Source organism: Apodemus sylvaticus, chromosome 6 (genome assembly GCF_947179515.1).
Source record: "Apodemus sylvaticus chromosome 6, mApoSyl1.1, whole genome shotgun sequence".
Taxonomy (NCBI): domain Eukaryota; kingdom Metazoa; phylum Chordata; class Mammalia; order Rodentia; family Muridae; genus Apodemus; species Apodemus sylvaticus.
In genome coordinates this window covers 107,251,154-107,265,083 of record NC_067477.1, presented here as the reverse complement: position 1 = coordinate 107,265,083, position 13,930 = coordinate 107,251,154, and the positions used below count along the sequence as shown (strand labels likewise).

The 13,930-nt window shown below is 43.8% G+C and overlaps 1 protein-coding gene across 9 annotated transcripts in view; it reads right to left on the bottom strand.

Annotated features, from left to right (window-relative positions):
* The window catches only part of Kcns3 (potassium voltage-gated channel modifier subfamily S member 3), a 57,475-nt gene that overhangs the window by 34,178 nt on the left and 9,367 nt on the right, over positions 1 to 13,930 (bottom strand). For 6 of the 9 annotated variants that reach the window (XM_052186110.1, XM_052186106.1, XM_052186107.1 and 3 more), the window contains one exon: positions 2,272 to 2,371. The exons of the other annotated variants lie outside the window; for them this stretch is intronic. The gene's annotated coding sequence lies outside the window, so the exon portion shown is untranslated. The remainder of the gene's footprint in view (positions 1 to 2,271; positions 2,372 to 13,930) is intronic. 9 annotated transcript variants of the gene reach the window in all.

Sequence of the window (13,930 nt, the reverse complement as noted above, 5' to 3'; positions counted from 1 at the left end):
GCCACTACTCATCAATCACACTCCGATTCTTAATAAAACCTGAGGGTAATAAAATTATAGGCATAATAGTGGGAGATGAAATTCTATCCTGTCTGTGTCTTGCTTAACTAATGAGAATTTTCATCCAGTGTTTTGCTCCAATAGTATTAAAATATCACAATCAGACTTCCATAATTGGATTTCCTGCACTAGAAGAGTTGTACTGATATTTAAATCCTATAATCCAAAGCCATCAGAAGAATACACCTTCCAGTCGACGCTGACAGTGGATTGCTACCAGTATCCCTGAGCTACACTCTTCCTCTAAATTATCAAATTTCAACAAGTACCTTAATATGAAAAATCCTTACATTCACATGATTTTTTTTTATTTCAATCGGCCCCAGAAGGAAAATGAAAGCTTCTCAGGTTCTAATATATTCAAGGAATAAAAATAAATTTATAGATGTTCTGGTTTTCGATGAGAGGCCTGGTTAGTGCTTTTTAAAGCGAAGTCTCTAAATTATACTGGAAAGATCAGTGTAAGTTCTGTTTCTCTCTTGAGTATCTGCAGTGAGTGACTGTAAAAGCATCCCCAGCAATCCCTAAGGCCCAGGGCATTCGTAACCAAACACCACCCTCCTCTCCTCCAGTTCTGTGTTTCCAGACAACCTCCCCTGTGGGGTAAAAAAGCAGCAGCAGCACAGCTGAGTCACGGCCCCAGGACAATCTATGCCACCAAAGCAGAGACAACCAGGCCAGGAGCTGCCTAAGGAGGTGTGCCCCACATAGACAAGAGCATCACACAGCTGCTGACCCCAGTAAGTCTATTAACAGGGCTCTCAAATCGCTCTGAATAGTCCACGTGACTGTCACCTTTCCAGTGGCCCCAGGAAGGAACTATCCTACCTTGATGTAATCAACTTTGCCCGGGGTGGCTGAAGAAGAAGGTTCCTATTGCAGGCAAGAAGGTAAATTAGCCCAATCGGGAGCCTGAGATGGTGCACAGCCTAATCCTAGTCTCATCTCCCTCCCTTTCCGTGAAATGAATGACAACCCGCTGTGCTGAAGCACTGAGGAAGGGAGGAAGAGAAAGCCAGCAGCATTGCAGGATGCAGAACAGTTTAACACCAAGGGAACAGCAGACTGTAAATTGGCACAGGAAAAGCGTTTCCGAGGACATCATAGCCAGAAGGCTCACTCACCTTTCACATTCCCAGTAATATCTGGAGGTAATACATCAAAAATGCATTAAAGGAGGTGTGGAGGAAGGCGTCCAGTGCATCATTAATTCCTCATAAGTTTATGCCAAAAGTCACCTAAATGTCCATCAAGGAGGAGACACTACATAGCCTAGAGATAGCCATGTAGTGAGACCCTCTGCACCAGATGCCTTCACTGACAGAAGCCTAGCAAACTCTGGGATCTTGTCAGACCTGGACCCTGCTCTGTGGTCTTCCATGCCTGGGCTCAGTTATCACGTCCCTGTCTTGGTTTCCTGAGACAGGGTCTCAGTATCTAACCTTGGAAGGTCTTCAGCCCACTATGAATTCCAGTCTGGCCTCCCAAATGTTGGCATTACAGGGATGTATGTAACAAAACCTATGAATAATAAATGGGGTTTTTGCCTTCATTTTACAGATGGGGAAACTGGTGAACAATGATGTTACTAACAATGACTACTTTTAAAAAAAGAAAAGAAAGCTCACTGTGTAGCTTCCAACTTCTGACGCTCCTGGCCTACACTAGAGTGTTGATGTACAGACACACACCACCACACCAGGCTTATCCCATGCTTGGGATTGAACCCAGACCTATGCTCACTGGAGAAGCACCCTACCAACTAAACTACAAACTCAGGTGAGGAGTCAACAACTACTCCATGATGGCACCATGATTTTAACTCAAGCAATGCCCTAAAGTCATGCTCCTCACCACTAAGACAAGAGGCTTAGCTGGAAATTAAGACAGTTATAGTACATTGTATGGCATGGTCCTGCTTTACAAGATATGCCTGTGTTGATTGTAGAGTGGGAAAAAATTGTAATCATATACATTGAAATGATGTGTGCATTTTTTTCTGGATGATAGAGTTTGGCATGAGTCTCACTTTTGACTTTGAATTTGTCAATGTTGTATAATTTTTTTGAAGTGTGCTAAGTCTTATAAAATACTCAGAAAGAGTTACATTGGCAAGGAAATATAAAAATGCACAATCTGCCTGGGTCAGTAGTTGAACAGGAAGGAAAGGAGAGACACATGAGGGGGATTCATAACCTGAGGGGAACTTACAGACTAGACAGTGGTAGACTCTTCATCTGGGTCCCCCTGTGTCTTGATAGAATCGTGAGCTGCTCTAATTCACTGAAGACTCCTTTACCCGCAGGGCTACCTGGGAAGACAGAGGGAATGAGGCGATGTGGAGCTTGACTTCAGAGCTTATAAGAATATATTACAGGACACACAGGGAAGTAAGGAACTGCCATAGAAGGTGGCCAATTCAGAGGAGGGAGAGTCCCTGCTATAGGAGTAGAGATGTCTAGGAGTGAAAGCACTAGAGCCAAGCCTGTGGGGCACAGGGGCTGTGATCAGGCAAAGGACACAGAATGGAAGCCAGTTCCAAATGGAGGAATCTCATGCCAAATAAAAGAAGAGGAAAACCTCTGCTGGGTACAAAGAGCGGGTAAGCATGGAGTTCAGCCAAGACAGAGCTCAAGACACTGACAGACCCTTTCCTCTTAAAATGTCCAAAGAGCCCTGCCTGTATAGGTCACTCCTTTAGAGAGCTAGGAAGAAGGTTGCTCCAGGGAGAGGGATCTGGCTTAACTATAGCTGTATGTACTCCCCTGAAACAAGTAGCCCACACTCCAGACCTCTAAAAATTTCTACCAGTAAGAAGCCAGTAAGAAATGGCAAAAATCTGCAGGCATTGGTGCTGCTCCTCGGATGTTTAGAATAGAAGGGGCCCTTGGGCACCTCAGGTGGTCAACAGCTAACTCTAGGAGAGCCATGAAATATGCAAGCAAGAACAGAAAAAATGAAGTAGTTTCAGTAATTCATCCCTCTCTGTATGCTCCACTCTCTCCACAAAAGGTAGCACAGGGCACTGCAGAGGAATCCTAGAAGGGATATATCTTGATTTTCCTAACTCCAGCTGGTACTGAATGATTCATTCCACCAAAACAGGCTTGGGGTAATAGTACCAATATGCCAACCACAACAAAAGGTCTGAATAATCCCAGCCCCAGTAACCCTTGCTGCAGGAGCCCCAAAATACCTCTTCGACTCACAACTGCTTTGAATTCACAGTAATCATGCACCTACTTTTAGGTGCATCATTAAATCTTCTTTAATGATTTAATAAAGGAATGCATATATTGCTTTATCACAAATTGGTTTTAATATTTTGATAAGTGCATTTCAATATGGTAGGAGTCCTTTATAACCTGTGGCTTTTCTGTTTTGCATTTTGTTTTGTATTTAAAAGCACTGCTCTGACAGTGGGCGCGGGAGCTGTCCCTGACTCGTTTCTCTACTTGTGGGTCCCTTTTCCTTCTACTGGGTTGCTGTCTTGCCCAGCCTTTGGGTGTGCCCGGTCTTATCATAGCTTCTTATGCTACAATGTTACATTCTGTGCTTGGTTGATGTCCTGATAGAATCGTGAGATGCTTTAATTCAATGGACGTTCCTTTACCCCCAGGGCTCCCTGGGAAGACAGAGAGAGCTAGGCAATGTGGAGCTTGACCTCGGAGCTTATAGGAATGTATGACAGGGCACACAGGTAAGTAAGGAGCTGCCATAGAAGGTGTTGCCCAAGGAAGAGCTGACACAGATGAGCCGGCATCGCAACAACACAAAAGCACCTCACCCCAGTCTGTCTCTAGAAGGGTTAGCTTTAATAGCAACTACTGCTTCTTTTGGAATAATCCACTAAAGCTTGCTAAGGCTGGACTCTTCCCATTTCTTACAAAACATAGTCAAGGGCTGAGGGTATAACTCAGTAGTGTGGTGCTAGCTGAGTAAGCACAAGGTCCTGCATTCAGTCCTCTCTACTACCACAACCCCCAAACATGTAAGTTAAGGACAAATAAAGTACTAAATGACACCAATCACAAACATCTTGATGAAGATGTTCTCAAGCCCATCAGATATGAAACACACACACACACACACACTCACACACACACACACACACACACACACACACACACAAAAGCATACTAAAACCTCCCTGAATGCCTCACTACAGCATGGTTGTGTGTGTACATGTATGCATACATATATATGTATATGTACACATGTATATATTATGTGTGCATATATATACATATGTACACCTATATGTGTATACATACATGCATACATATTTTATGTACATCCATCAGCTACAGATATAGATATATGGACAGAAGTTAACCTTGGGTTGGGTATTGTGATGGTGTGTATGTGCTTGGCTCATGGAGTGGCACTATTAGAAAGTGTGTCCTTGTTTGAGTAGGTATGGCCTTTTGGAGTAGGCATGGCACTGTGGGTGTGATCTTTGAGACCCTCATCCCAGCTGCCTGTAGGCCAGTATTCTGCTAGCAGCCTTCAAATGAAGATGTAGAACTCTCAGCCCCTCCTGTACCATGCCTGTCTGGATGCTTCCATGCTCGTTGATGATAATGGACTGAGCCTCTGAACCTGTAAGCCAGCCCCAATTGAATATTGTCCTTTATAAGAGTTGTCTTGGTCACAGTGTCTCTTCACAGCAGTAAACCCTAAGACAGGTATCTTCTTCAGTCACTATCCATCTTATTTATTGTTACAGTGTGTGTTATTAAACAAGGAACTGAATGATTCAGCTAGGCCTGTTGGCTGGTGAGTCTAAGAATCTGCCTGTCTCTGCTTCCCAAAGGCTGCGATTGCAAGTGTGCACCATTGTGCCCATCTACTTTACACACAGGTTCTAGAGTCTGAACTCCTGCACTCTTACTTGCTCAGCTTTATGAGCTAAGCCGTGCCCCCGAGCTCCCCAACACAGCTCTCTGAAGTTAGTTTCTTCACCCTTCCTTTGCTCTTCTTCTGCCATACTACGTGTGTTTTGGCTGAGGGCAGTTCCAAACAGCAAAACCCAAAGATGTTTCCCAGTCTGCCTATGGTCTCCCAGAGAGTGGGGTTTCTCTGGCTCTCCTTAACCCTGCTGTTCCTTAACACTAACACCACTCTTTACTGCTCCTCCCACTTCTCTGACAGCTGTAAGTCCCTAGGAAATCCCACTTCCTCAGCTCAAGTTTTAAATTAAATGCCTTCAGGGACCAGGATGATGCCCACAGTGAGAGTACGAGAATCCCTGGCCTACTATGAGAAGCAAAAATATGCTAGTTTATCCAAAAATCTGAGCTCACTGCTGTCTCTCACTCATGGAGGCTACATCACCCAATTTATCAGGGACACTAACAAGTCTTTCTGTAATTCTTTTTAAACATTGGAAACTATTGTTGCTTGTGCTTTTAGATTGTGAGCCAAACCAAACACATTATGGCCTTGAGACAACTTCCAAGGTACCACATTGTCTTCTCTTCAGCTTAGTCATTCCCAGTTACCCTTCCTGTCCCCTGTTCTTCTCCCTAACCCCCATCTAAAAACAGAACGTAGATACATGCCCTCCCACTCTCTGTCTGTCTGTCTCCCTTGTCCCTCTTGCCTTCCTTCCTGCACACACACACACGCACACACCACCACCACCACCACCACCACCACCAACAACAACAACAACAACAACAACAACAACAACACATTCTGGTCCCCTACAACTTCCCCTACTGGATTTCTCCATTTGAATAATCCACTGAGACCCTAAACACATCCAAATGTTCCATTTGTTCTCTACTCTCACCACACCTGAATCTCATTAGACATCCAGAAATCATGCCAGCCAGACATGGATCTTCCCTTCACTCCCCACACCACTGACACCAAGCCAGTGCCAATGATAACCTCTCAGCCATGCTCCATGGACCTCTTACATCCTTTCTTTTTCCTTCAGAAATGCTGTGTGTTTACTCTGGTTGGCCACAGTAGACTCTGACTGTACCCCTTGCCTTCTGACCATCTTCATTCCTTGCTAGGCTTGGACTTTGTCACACTACACACACAGCAGGCTCTTCAGGCCTTCAGGATAAACACTAGATCCAGAATGCTTAGGGGAAAATGTGGCTTCCCCACTCCATAGGTAAGCGATATTAGTATTAGAAAGAAAATCTAATGGAGCTGTCTCAGCCTCAGTTTCATGATTCTTAAAGTACAGACACTGAATGTGACGGTTTAATTAGGAATGGCTTATAGAGACTAGCATTATTAGGAGGTATGGCCTTTTTTGAGAAGGTGTGGCTTTATTGGAGGGGGAGGGAGCTTTTAGTTTATATATGCTCAAGCTATACCCAGTGTAGCACATTGTGTCCTTCTGTTGCCTGTAGATACAGAACTCGCAACTCCTTTTCCAGCACCATGTCTGCCTACATGTTGCCATGCTTCCTGCCAAGATGGAACTTCTGAAGCTGTAAAGCATCCTCAATCAAATGTTTTCTTTTATAAGAGTTGCTGTGGTCATGGTGTCTCTCCACTGCACTAGAGGCCCTAAGTACAACACTGAATACCAAGCATAGCTCGTGTAGAGCAGCTAGGAAGGTGAAAGAGGAGACAGAGTGCTCTCATCCATCATCCTCACCTGCCACAACCCAACTGGGACTGATGAAGAATGCCTTCAAGTTTGCCAAGAGTTCCCCAGCTCCATCACCGAGGTCTGCACACTTGCTTGCCCTACAAGACTCCACTCCATCCTGCTCTCCCTGACCTCAAGTTCCTCCCTACCCCAAACCCATGTCTGCTTCACCCCTGCAACCACCAGCCCCTGTGTCTGTATAGACAAAGTATTTAATTTGCTCTCTGTAACAGAGTAATCTGTTTACTGTCGCCACCTGGACTGGAAGCTCCTCAAAGTCAAGGGGTCTCATTTGTATTAATCATTGCACTCTTGATGCTGAATAATAAATCATGAATGTATGAATGAGCTAATGACCCCTCAAATTCCCAGACCAATCCAGAGAGGCAGGCATACTCATGGTTTACCACTGACGGCCAAGAAAAGGGAGGTTCAAAATGGCTGAGTACAGGACCTGGTATAGAATGCATCGCTCAGTAAAGTGTTTACCATAAAAACATCAGGATCCAAAACTGGTTCCCAGAACCCATGTAAAAATGTCAGGTATTGTGCTAGTGGTGATAAGGGTGTGCTTGTATCTCAGCACCACAAGTGAATTCAGAGGGCTCTCAGCCAGCCTAGCACAGCTGGTAAACTCCAGACCAAGATAGACAGTGCCTGAGGAATGACACTCTAAGGTGATCTCTAAACTCTACACATGTACACATGCACCCACATACAGCTGTGCACCCATACAAACATGCATGCAGTGCTCGCTTCGGCAGCACATATACTAAAATTGGAACATGCATGCACACATGCATATGCACATATGTGGTTGGGTACAGAGCACAGTAAGTAGGCGAGAGCTCACAAAAGCCCAGCCTCAGGAAAAGGAGTGAGAGGAGACACCATTTGACCTCTCCTGCTGATGGCTTTTCTGTATACACCAAGTTCTTGTCCCTAAAACAAACTAACTTTATCTCTCTGAATACATAAAGGCATAGTCCACAGGCCTTTTGTATCACCACACAACTGTCTGTGTGAAAAGCAACAAAATGTCTACAAAGTACCAGAGATCTCAACAAAGAAGTTGCAGGTAGATTTCAACCAGGGTCTGTCACTGAACAGTTTTTCTTAAAAGCCTATCTATACATTGCTTACTTTGTGCCAAGCACAAATTACTTTGTTGAATGATATCATTGTGCAAGACAGATGTTACCATTGTTATTCCCAATCTGCAAATGAGGAAACCAGAACTTCAGAAGAGTAAAAGCATCCCCAACCAGAAAAGGTAGGAAGGGGGGCCAGGCCCCGTAGCCAGTCTGCTGGCATGTCAATCCCAATCTGCTGCTTTCTAGCAGTATGAGCTATTTGTATAGAGAGATAAATAGGCAGAACGACAGACAGATAACTGATAGATGAATAATGTTAAACAGATAGACAGTTGGAAAATAGAGAGAGAGAGAGACAGACAGACAGACAGACAGACAGACAGACAATCCATAGACAGTTGTAATGTTACATCTTCTTTCATGGCTGCAATAAGTTACCTGACCAAAGCAACTTAAGGAGAGAAAGGTTTATTTTGCCTTACAGTTTGAAGAGAAGTCCTTCATGGTTGGGGACGGGATGGTGGCATGTGTGTGAGGCAGCAAACAGTCCACGGGCAGAAAGCAGAGGGTGATGGATGCTGTGCAGGTGCTCAGCTCCCCTTTTTCTTTTCATTCAGTCCAGGACACCAGTCCACTCCATGGTTAAGCATTACGATCCTTGCCACCTGAATTAATCTACTCTAGGTAATCCCTCACAGGCCTTCAGGAGAAGGCTCATCTCCCGGATCAGTGGTTCTCAACTTTTGGGTTGCAACCCCTTTGGAAGGAGTGTTGAACAATCCCTTCACAGGGGTCACCTGAGACCATTAGAAAACACAGATAGCAAGATTGGAGAGATGGCTTTGTGGTCCTCTTCCAGAGGACTTGGGTTCAATTCCTAGCACCCACATGGCATCTCACAGCTGTCTGTAACTCCAAGACACACACAAATATATTTGCAGGAAAAACACTAATACATATAAAATAGAACTAAGTTATTAAAAACAGAAAGAAAGCAAAGATATGTACATTAAAATTCATAACAATAGCAAAATTACAGTTATGAAGTAGAAAAAAATAATTTAATGGCTGAGGGTCACCATAACACGAGGACCAGCATTAAAGGGCCACAGCTTTAGGAAGGTTGAGAATCACTGGCCTAGATCTTGTCAAGGTGGCAATCAATATTAATCATCACAGATAGATACATAAATAAGTAGAAAGGTACACAGATAATAAATATATCAGTAATAAAAACATTCTAACACAGATACACAGATAGCTATTGATGAGTGATAGATAAAATGTGACTATAAAATAATAGTACCTACAATCATGACTAAAGAGATTAATATATATTGTATTTGCACAATGTCTAGGGTGTTATAAGCCTTGCATCTATCTTTATTATTTTTATCACTAAATTCTACAAGAACCCTGAGAATCATCTAACTAAGAACTTGGAGTTCTAACAAGTTCCCCCCACTTTTCTGATGCTAATCTGAAAGGCACCAAGAACGCAGGAGAAGTCCCTGGGGACTGAGTCTGGGGAATAGCAGGGTTGATCCTTGGGGATCTCATTTTCTCAGTATATCCCAGGCATCCTTGGCTCCCTTTCTGCAAATAATGATCTTGAAGTTCATCCTGCTCCACTTTCAACTCAGTGGGAAAAACTATAAAACAAGCCTTTAAAATGATGTGAAAATAGACCTTGGACATCTTTTACATCCTTCAAGGATCTTTGGATATACGTAACAGGAACTGGTTGTGATGAACCAATACAAGCGTGATTTCCTTTTTTCAAAAAGGTTGTGGGATGTTTTTAGAATCAAAGAAGGTGAGAATAAGCAGGAGCCCTCCTGAAAAAACTGGAAGTCACTCAGTTGATGGAGTATGTCACTAGCTAAGGCCATTATATCTGCCCACCCAATGCCTGTACTGAAACACAAACAAGAAGCGGGCAGCAGAGACACCCCTAGTTGTTACCTTTTACCCATATAACATCAGAATAGGAACATATCAAGAAACTCAGTTAAGAAGAAGCAGTTATGCAGCCAAATTTTCCACTCAACCCTCTCCAAGAATCCTCTGGGGTGTGTGTGTGTGTGTGTGTGTGTGTGTGTGTGTGTGTGTGAGTGAGTGATTATGTCATTTCAGATATGAAGCAACAGGTGTCCTTCTCTAATGCCTCTCAATTCACAGCAGTAGATAAGCAAATGATGTCATTGTATTCTCTCTACTGCCCATACCCTCTTGGCATACAGCCACAGGGACTTTCCTGTATCCTGGGTACATCTTCAAAAGTAGGCCAGCAGCATCATGGAGGAACCCAAACTCAGTGGCCATCGAGTAAGAACACTACTTCCTGCTCATCTGGCCTCAACATCCACCAGGCTACTTCCTGACTCCCTGTTGCAGCCCCAATCAACCATTTATTATCCCCAGTCATACCAGGATTTCTCTCATTGGTTCCAAATTGTTGAACCAATTCCTTCTAATGGTTATCTTCTTTTTATGTATTGTTCTGTCTTGAGGAAATCAGCTGAAGGGACTGGAGAGATGACTCTGCAGTTTAAAAAAGCACCAGCTGCTTTTCAGGAAGACTTAAATTTGATTCCCAGCACCTACAAGATGGTTCATAACCAGCTATAACCCCAGGTCCACAGGATCTGACATCCTCCTCTGGCATGCAAGTGGTGCACAGACATGCATACAGGCAAATTAGACACTGAATCTGAAAACAAAATTAATAAAGAGATACCAGCTGAAACATCACCACTTTTGAGGACTTTCATTGTGTTTCCTGTTCCCTTCCTGCACGCAGCCACAATGCTGAACATGTACCCTTACAAATCTGTGTTTGTAGAACCCAAAAATATCCCTGACGTTCCATGATATCAATGTCTGATTCAGACAAGTGGGAGAAGTCTAGCTGGTAGAAATATGACTAAATTAATGTTTTTCTTTTTGAAAAGCATTGGAGGTAGGAGAGATGGCTCAGTCTATAAAGTGCCTGTCTCACAAGCATAAGAACCAGTCTTCAGATCCCAACACCCATATAAAAAGCTGAGAACGGCAGCAAGCACCTGTAGCTAAAGCCATAGGGATAAGCACAGGAGAATCCCTGGGACTCATAATCCAGCTAGTCTAGCAGAATCTGTCAGCTCCAGACTCAGTGAGAGACCCTGTCTCAAAATAAGTTGTGGAAAATAATTGAGGAAAACATCTGTCTTCATTCTGTGGGCACACACACACACACACACACACACACACGCACCACTCGCCCCCACACCTCAATAAACTATAATAAAATTACGTTTTAAAGAGGGGTCTTGATGGCAGAGGAATGCCTTGTCAGCCATCAGGGGGAGGAGTGGTCCTTGGTCAGGTGAAGGCTCAACAGATGCCCCAGCAAAGGGAAATCGGGGGGTGGGGGGTGGGGGGGTGGGAGTGGGTCAGGTGGAGGGGCACATACTTGTAGGCAGGGGGTGGGAGGAGGGGTTGGGGGTTTTGGGGGGAACAGGAAAGGTTTTACCATTTGAAATGTAAATGAAGATTATATCAATAAAAGAATATTAAAAAGTAAAAGGTGGAGCTTGACCCAGGAGCCTCATGCCAGACCAACAAGTCATCGCAATAAAAATCTGCAAAGAAAGACTTGTGTACCATAGCACATACCGCTGGACACACTGGGACACACTACCGCTTCCACAATGAGATTTTTTTTCTCTCTCTCTTAAATGGAGAGGTTGCAAGGGTGGTAGGCAGGTAAGAAAGGAAGCAGAAATGAGTGGAATTGAGGTACATGATGTGAAATTCACAAAGAACCAATAAGGTTTTAAGAGGGGGGTTCTCCCCTGCTCATAGTGGAGAGAAGTAGAGAGACAGAAAGAGCTCCCAGGGAGGAGTCTCTCACACCAAACCACCGTTCCTGTGGCTGCCACAAGTGTGTTGAGAAGAGACTTGATGTGCCAGAATATGGGGGTACCCAGGGGGCCACACCCTCTCAGAGGAGAAGGGGGACGGGGGTAACCAGGAGAGGGGGCAGTGAGCAAGATATAAAGTGAATAAATAAAAACAAAAATAAGAAGTCATAATTGGGCTCAATTCACTTTCCACTGCTATCAAAACACCGGAGACGGAGTAAATTATGAAGAACGTAAGTTTCTTTAACTCATAGTTCTCAAGTCTGGGAAGTCCAAGAGCATGATGGGGCATCTGATTGGTCCTTCTGGCTATATGCTAAGGATCAGGAGCCACACATAGTAAGCCAAGGTCCTGGCTCTCTTTCTCACCTAACAAAGCCACCAATGCCCTCACAGGGGTTCCATCCACATAACGTCATCGAATCCTAATTACCTGCCAAAGAGCCCCACACCTCCAAATACCCCCAACATGTGAATCTCAGTCAGATTCTCCATGCTCTTAATATCACCACAATTACAGTCCTAAGGTGTGAATTTTGAGAGACAAACACAGGCCGTTGTATAAGTTCTTGCTTCTCTGCACCCAGTCTGAGCCCTGACATGTTATAGCATTTCCAGAGTATTTCAGAAAAACGTTTATTGCTGCTAACTGAAAACAAAGCACATTTGGCAAACCATAAATTGTCAGTATATTTACAATGAAATTCCCAGAGGTCCAAGTGTCTTCTGCTGTAACATGTTACCACAGTGACTACTCTGTGCAGTGAAAAACAAGTTTTACTTAACTTCTTAAAAGATATGATGAAATTAACACTATGGCTTGTGTAGTATCCAGGCCATTATATAAAAAGGAAAGGGTGGGGGATGTGTTTATGTTTCAAAACATCCACATCCAGGTGCTGGGATCCATCCTGGAGGGATGTTTTTTAATGCTTTGCCCAGTCTGCTATGACTAACATTACACTTTATGAATATGAAAAAATTTATAAAATAATGAGATCCCCAGGCAATGTAAGTTTTAAAAATGCTTTTAATTTGACTTATTAAAATTAATTCTCATACCTCCTCTTATCCAACTCATTTTCTACAGGCATCTACCTCTCTCTGGACTTCCCAGTCCTTGATCTGAGAGAGAACAAAACAGAAGAGTGAGCTAGAAGACAAAGTAAACCCAATGAGCACTGTGTTCGCCAACCAGCAGGGGCGTTGGTGTCTCAAGGGCTAAGCTGCAGAAGCCAGTTTTTCCCAGTACCTATGGGCAGGTGTTCAAGTCCCTCATGTCCCACCATACTGCAAGAATATCTTCACCACGCAGCAAACAGGAACGCATACTGAAAACATAAAACCCCAGGTGCCTCAGAGGGAAATGCAGTGGCTTTCTTAACCTGATTTGCACAAAGGTTCACATGTACATGCTTCCTACTTAAAGTAAGTAGGGAGATTCGCAGCCACTCAACACTCACCCATTTGAGTAGAGCCTAAAGAAATTCCTGAAGACCGGATGGTACACACCATGTTCATGGAACTAATTTGGATAAAATAGTACAGTGCCCTTTGTGGTTATCTACTTGGGCCAAATCAGCTAAGCGGTCAACACCCATGAGCACTGTTTTCTCCTAAGTTTCTGTTGGTGTGCAGGGGTGTGCAGCATGAGGATGTCGTCCTCTTATGGTGGTTTCAGTGAAAATCGTCTCCCATAGGCTCAGATATTTGAACACTCGGTACACAGTTGGTGGCACTGTTTGGAGAGGTGGTACAGCTTTGCTAAAGGAACTACATTTCCTGTGTGTGTGTGTGTGTGTGTGTGTGTGTATGTGAAGATTTCATTGTTTCCTCCCACTTCCAGTTGACTCTCTTTGCATCACATTTACGATTAAAAGTGTGACCTGTTACCGTCTGGCTCCCTCTGCTTACAGCCACACCCCTCCACTCTACGGACTGCCCCTCTGGAGCTGTAAACCAAACGACCTCTTCCTTCTGTAAGTTGCTCTTATTCGTGATGTTGTATGTAGCAGGTACTCTATTCATAGCTATATATATATATACACACACACACATATATAAAACCAATGTTCCCGTCTTATTTCCTCTTTTCTACACTACATAGTACCGAAGTCCCAGCTAAACAGTCTGAAGCTGGGCCCCATGATCTAATGCCTGCATAAAAATGAATTCTGAGATGCCCACCTAGGAGCAGACAAAGGTTAGTGAGCTCTGTTGAGAAAAATGCCTGGTAAGAAGCAGTGGCT